This window comes from Manis pentadactyla, chromosome 13 (genome assembly GCF_030020395.1).
Source record: "Manis pentadactyla isolate mManPen7 chromosome 13, mManPen7.hap1, whole genome shotgun sequence".
In the NCBI taxonomy this organism is placed as follows: domain Eukaryota; kingdom Metazoa; phylum Chordata; class Mammalia; order Pholidota; family Manidae; genus Manis; species Manis pentadactyla.
Window position 1 is genome coordinate 54,482,100 of NC_080031.1, and position 7,564 is coordinate 54,489,663.

The window sequence follows — 7,564 nt, forward strand, 5'->3', positions numbered from 1 at the left end:
TTCATGTGAATCTGTGTCTAGATTGTTGCCTACGAGAAAAGTGCCGTCGTCCTTGTTCCTGTCAGTTTTATACTCCTTGATTTTTCTATTTGTCATTATCATTAAATTTAGTTAGGCGGTGCCTTGATGGAGCTGCCTGTATATTTGTAATTGGGGTCCATTTCTTATGATTGCCCATTTATAGACTATCAAACCTAGGAAAATTTTAACCATGATCGCCTGTCCCTGGCGATGCACCCGCAGACCCTGGCGGCCCCTAACCCCGCGCAGGTCCGCTGCACTGTGGGTAGGTGGATCCAGCCCCCCCACTGTCCCGCTGCACTGTGGGTTGGCGGCAGCCCCAGTCCCCCCGCGGCCCCCTGCACTGCGGGTAGGCGGCGGCCCCAATTCCCCAGCTGGCCGGCTGCACTGTTGGTAGGCGGCTGCCACAGGCGCTGAGGAGGCCGCGGCGGGGGTGGGGCGAGAGCGAGGCTGCGCGCGCAATGGCTGAGAGGCAGCAGTAACAATATCTGCAATACTTGAATTCCTTGTAAATTGTATAAATGTCAAAAGAAGGATACCACCTAGGTTACTATAGGGAAGGTCCTTTTATACTTTTATAAAATAGATGATTGTTTAAACAAGTAATGGCTACTTTAAAGTTTTAAAGAAGATTTAAAAGGGCCCTACCTGTATCTTCACCCCTGAGCACAATATAGCCACTGACTTATTAGTAAAATGGGCAATTAATTTCAAAAAAAATAAATAATTAATGGTTAGTAACACTAAACTGAACCACCAAACCTCTTACTTTTGAAAAATTTGTAAAATGAAAGGGCAAAATAGTCTGAGGACCTTTCAGCTGAGAAATTATTTGATTTGGGAATAAATTTAGTATTGGGTACTAGGATACAGAATTCCATTGTGCAAATTTTTTTTAAAAGGAACTAATATCACTTATTTTCTCCAAGACTCAGCAGAATAAAGGTAGATTTCTTTAATCGGTAAAACAGTAAATGCCAGTGTGTCCACATTTGTGCGCACAGGCATGAGTTCCCACAGGAAGGCAGTGAGTACCTGCCATGAACTCTTCAGAAGTGTCTACAGAAATGCCACCTCTGAGGGGCCAAGCAAGCCCATATTCCCACAGCAATTACTAAAGCTACCCTCTTCTTCTCTAAACTCACAGATGCAAATTGTCCAGCCGGGTTTTAATTAAAGCCCCGTTTCCACTTTCCCTTGGGTGTTTCTATCATATACACTTCTCCTTTTTTGTCCCTTAGTCACCTTCCTCCCTTAACACCTTCTATCCATGGGCCATGGTGAAGAGAGCCGACATAATGAAGCCCCAGAAAGTGGTTCAAAGCCTGCAGTAAAACTTTTTAAATTAAGCCCTTGAGATTTTAAGAGTTGTAATTAGAATGCTTGATTTGAAATGAACTAACATTACCCTGCCATCTGGCTGGCATAATCCTGTGCCCGTGGGCCTGCCAGGCTCCGGCCGAGAGGGCAGTTTCCCACCACTGACCATCCTGCCCTGAACATGGGCAAAGTCTTCCTTGAGCCATTTGGGAGATGTCCCCAGTTCTCATCTTGTTGAACCGTTAGAATGTGTTCAATTTTCCACTATTAGGGTCAGTTGCTCTGACAAATACCTATGGGGATAAGTCTTTGCATTTCCTCAAAATAGATTCCTGGAAGTAGAATTAGACATGAAAGGGCATAAATACATTAAGGACTCCGTGTTAGATTTCAAATTCCTATCTTTTCACTCATACATACAATCAAATATTTATTGAGCAGCTATATGTGCCACACACGTTTCTAAGGTGCTGGAATATGGCTATGAACAAGGCGGACATAGTCTCTGACCTCATGGGTGCCTCATCTAGCAACCAAAAAGATAATGAAACAAGACAGACAAAATATCCAATTTTAAATGGTAACAAGTGTTATAAAAATACATGAAATGGGATCATAGAGATTGGGGGCTGGCTTCTTGCCTGCTTTTGTACAATTTACCATCAGTTTTGGTGAGGTTTACCTTCTGAGATATACACAGAATCCAATCACTTCTCACCACCCTTGTCACTCTCTCCCCCTGATCCAAGTCACCACCACCACCTTCCTTTGCCCTCACCTTACCTCTCTGTGTTCTACACTCCCACAGCAGACTGATTAATTTAAGGTTGGATCATATAACTCAGCTGCACAACCACCTCAAACAGCATCCCCTTTCTGTCAGAGTGAACTCCTGTCACTGCCATGGCTGCAGAGTGATCCGGAGGCCTGGACACTCTCTGCTCTTAGCCCCCATCTACACCACTCCCCTCCCCCTACAGGCTCCTCTTCAGTTCTTAGCAGGATCTTGCCTCAGAGCTTTTGCTTGCTCGTCCCTCTGTTTGGAATGCTCTTTCCCAGTTATTCCTCATTACTTCAGCTCTTTGCACAGACATTACCTTTTAAGAGAAACAGTCACTGACAAGATGGCATGACATTGCCATGCCTTTCTTCTTTATCTGGTTCTATTTTTTGCCATTGCACTTACCATAATTTGACATACTTGTCTATTTTACTGATGGTTTTTACTCACTAAGATAGAAATATCATAGATAAAGGACTCTGTTTTATTCAGTGCCATATCCATGTGCCTAAATTGATACCTGGGTTCATTATTTGTCAAATGAATGCATAAACTACCACATGCAAAGTATGTTCAATGATTGCCCATTTCGACCTGGCAAGAGAATTCTAGGGATATGATGTAGGACTAGATAATGTGCCCTATCTTGTTTTCATTTTTATCAATGACATGGATCAAACATGGTATAGGGCTTCACAAAGTGGTGTACATGTGACTTGTTATTAGAATCATCTTCAGCAAAGTTTCTCAAGTTGCATATTACTAACTATTAATAGGCAGTGGATATAGTTGGCAGGTTGTGAACAGCTTTTTCTTAGCAAAAGAGAATACAGTCAGGCTGGAACAAAATGGAATGGAATTGGGGGGAAATTACGTTTATCACAGGTAATACAAGAAAGATTGTTTTAATTATATGCATGAGGACTCTTTGTTGCCCATATGGAGATGTGATATAATGAATATTTATTGCAATTCACAGTTTTTTTTAAGTTTAAAACACAATGACCTAGAGTGTTGATTCCTGCAAAGTGATCCAGGAAATAATCAAAATAACAAAAAACAAGAAATGGGAAAATCTTAAAAGATAGAAAAAAACAATGAACAGTTTCTTTGAAAAAACAATTAACTGATTAGCTATGTTGGCCAAGATAAAAAAGAGAGGAGACATAAATTACCAATTTTAGGAAGAAAGGAGGGGACATCATTGCAGTTCCTACAGATAATTATGACCATAAAGATGAAGCACACATGAGGAAGAAACAGATATCTTGAATAATCTAATACATACTTTAAAAATAAAATTTGTGGCTAAAAACCTTCCAGGAAAAAACACTTTAGGGCCAGATGGCTGCACCAGCAAGTTTTATCAAACATTTAACAATTGTACACAAATTTTTCCAGAAAATAAAAAAGAAGGGAATGCCTCCCAACTCACCTCTTTAGGCCAGCATTACCTGATATTAGAAACAGACAGTACAAGAAAACTAGAGACCAAATATCCCTCAGTATCATGGATTCAAAGATCTTCAATAAAATACCAGCAATTGAAATCCAACATTATGTTAAAAAGATAATACAACATGACAAAGTCAGGTTTATCTCAGCATGCAAGGGAAGTTAAAAACCCAAAAGTCAATCAAGTTAATTCACCATATCTGTAGATAAAAGAAATACATATGCTGATCCCAAGACATACAGAAAATCATTTGACAAAATTTAGCATTCATGCCTAATAAAAACCCTCAGATAGTTAATAATAGAAGGGAACTTTCCCAAACTGAGGAAATGTATCTATAAAATGACCTTCTAACACCACAGTTAATTATGAAATGGTAAATAAAGAACAGTATCAGGAACAAGGCTGGGAAGTCCACTTTTGCCACTGTCATGTGATTTCATACTGAAAGTTTTACTCATTGCAATAAGAGAAGAAATAGAAATAAAAGACATAAAGGCATACAAATTAGAATGGAAGAAATAAAAGTAATTCTCTTCACAGACGACATGATTGTATATTAGAAAATGCCAAAGGATCCATGAGAAAGTCACAAGGACTAATTAGTATGTTTAGCAAGGTCAATGGATAGAAGGCCACTATAAGTTCAATTTACAAAATCAATTGCATTTATATATATAGTTTATATATTACCAAAACAGTTGAGAATTTTCAAATAGTGCCATTATAATAACATCAAATAAAATAAAATACTGTGGTGTATTTTAACACCAAAATTTAGCAAAGTTTGTGTATAATCTCCAAAACATTGATTAAAGAAATCAAAGACCTAAACAAATTAGAGATACACCCTGTTCATAAGTTGAAAGTCTCAATGTTGCTATGATGTCAATTTTCCCTCAACGCAATTTTAATATCATAGCAGGATATTTTGTAGAAATTGAGAAGCTAATTTTAAAATGTATATGGAAATATCAAAGGAACTACAAGAGCTGAAACAATTCTGAAAAAGGCAAAGTTGGAGGATTTAAACTGTCTCATTTCAAGACTTACTATAAAGCTACATTAACCAAGACAGTATAGTGTTGGAGAAAGAATAGTCACATAAAACAATGTAAAGGAGCAGAGTCTAGATATAGCCTCACACATAAATCACCAATTTATATTTTAATGAAGATGTAAAGGGACTTAAATGGAGAAAAAATAATCTTGTCCTATGACATGGAGATTTATGGTTTTTTGTTACACAGCAAATTGCTGACTGGTACATAAATTGACACACAGATGTGGGGTACTTCCATAATTGTAGCCAGAAATATGTAGCTTTGGTTGTGGGCTGCAAGGAGACTGTTAGTGGAAGCAGGAAAAATGCTGCCATGTATTATACAGAGGCAAAATATTTGGCATAAGTGTTGCCTGTGATAACTTATAAGACAGACACTATAGCTAATGAAATTATAATATTAGGCAAAAATATTTTGAGGAAGAATATTGACAGATGAGCCAAAATAATTACTTGCTAAATTATTAAGGAAATAACAAAAGAGCTGAAATGAGTTTATGAGTTCAAAGTCCCAATGATGTTGCTATGATGTCAAATTTTCCTTAATTGTTCTACAGTCAACTAAGAATGTGCAGGGTTGGATAATGAAGAAGTTTTTACCATATCAAAGGTATGTCAATTATAACACGGCCTCATGTTGTTGATGTTATTGAAACATTGTCAGAAGCTAACAATTAACTGGAAGCCCACAGGCTCCCATTTGAAACCAATAAAATTAAAGATAGTTGCTGCAGTCTACAAGGCAAGAAAGCCAGAACTGCCTAATAGATAAGGAAATCAAGGAAGAAATTAGGAAGCCATGGAAGGGAAGGATGAATGCCAAATATCTTCAGAGTTGTTTTACATCTTCTGAAGATTTGAATTCCAAGGCTCAAGAATCAAACTGGCTCAGCAGGGTTCATATCCCTGTGTCCTATGTAGGAGAGTTTATAGTTCCATCTAATCATGGAAAAGTTAAATCCTAAAACCAAATCCAACTACTGTAAGGAAAAATATATATGAAAAGAAGAAAAAACTATCTTTCATATTTGGTAACTACACACACCCTGCAGAAGGTGGTGAAGAAATACCTCTCAAGAAACTCCCACTTGTGCATGAATTTTACCATGAGTTTTACCACTTCTGCTTTCTCTCAAACCTCACTAAAATGACAATTAAGGGATTACAAATAGTATAAATCTTCAAGAATCAAGAAAGTTGCAATGGAGATGACAGTAACAAAATTTTAGACTTTGCAAAATGAAGGGTAATCAACATAGCACACAAAGGAAATAGAAGTTTAAACTGGTAATACAGTAGCACAGAAGGGCATATTTATACAGCAGATTAATAGAAGTCTCTAGAATTGGGGAGGAGTGGTGGTTTGAATGGTGAAGAGCATGGGGGCTGGTTTAAAAGTCTGCACAGAAGTAGTTAGATCCCTATGGTCAATGAGGTGCCCCTACTCTAGCCCACGTGAAGATGGGAGGGGTAAATCTGGGAGAACTCTGTACTCAGGGACACCATACTGATCAAAGAAAAAGAGCAGTGAGCTGAAATCAGGGCCACTGAGTGACACTTCTTTCCCATCTCATCCACAGATCCCTTTCACTGTAAGATTACCAGGATGTTGGCAGCCAGACTTATACTCAACAGGCTAGAAATTAGTGAATTTCTCTCTGGGTATACTGGGAAGTTATTAGGAGAAACTTCCAGGTCTTGACATTTAGAGGTCCCCCACTGAAGAGGCTGAGACATCACTCAGTTGTGAAGGCCACCAGTCAACCAGCTTTGTGCATACTATGCTTGTAAATAATTTTTATTTATTTATCATAATTATGAAGAGCTATGAGTCACCAGTCATTTTTAAAACCTCTAATATTAGAGAAAACATACATACAAGAATAAAATCTCCAGGGAAAGAAAGATATTAGATAAAATATATAATACATTTCCTTAGAGAAATCAGAAAAGGTACTACATCTATCAATTAAAACCAAATAGAACATCACATCACACAAGAAAAAGAACCCACAAATAATAAAATGCCCCTTAAAGTCAGAAATTTGACAGTATAAATGATAAACTCAATGAAGATGGTCAAGAAAATCTCCTATAAATAAAACAAACAGAGAGAAAACTAGAGAAAATGTATATTTAAAAAATAAAGGAGAGCAGTCCAGAAGCTTCAATACCTGAATAAAAGTTCCAAAAAGAAAGAAAAAGAACAGAAAGAACAATTATTATCAATAGCATAATATACGAATATTTCCCAGAATGAAGGCCTTGAGTTTTAAGTTTAAATGGACCCACCAAAGCACTCATGATTCATTTTAAAAATGACCCACACCAAAGCACACCATGGTATTCATGTTACGCTGGAGAAAGAGAAGGCACAAGTGCCTTCAGAAAGAAAAAGTAAAATAGGTTATATGAAAAGGAGTGAGAATAGGAATGCTATCACACATCTCAAAAGCAACACTGGCAGCTATTAACAATTGAAAGATCCTCAATTCCTATCCTCGATGATCCTCAGAAAAATCCATCTATTGTGAGGAATAATGATTTTCAGCACAAAATTTCACACTGACCCAAAGTATCAATCCATTGTGTAGACAGATAAAAACATTAACAGACATTAAAAGCCTAAACAACTTTTCCCCCCCATTATCTTCTTTAAGACTGCAGTGTGCTCAGGAACTGTGAATGAAGACCAAATATACTTGGGAATTAAATATTTGGTCATTTGAATGACCAAGTATGTATGTATTTATTTATTTATTTATTTTTTAATTTTTTTTTATTGAAGGGTAGTTGACAAGGGTATTGCCTTACATTAGTTTCAGGTGTACAACACAGTGATTCAACATTTATATACATGATAATTCTAGGTACCAGGTATCACCATACCAAGTTGTTACAATATTTTGACTATATTCCTTAT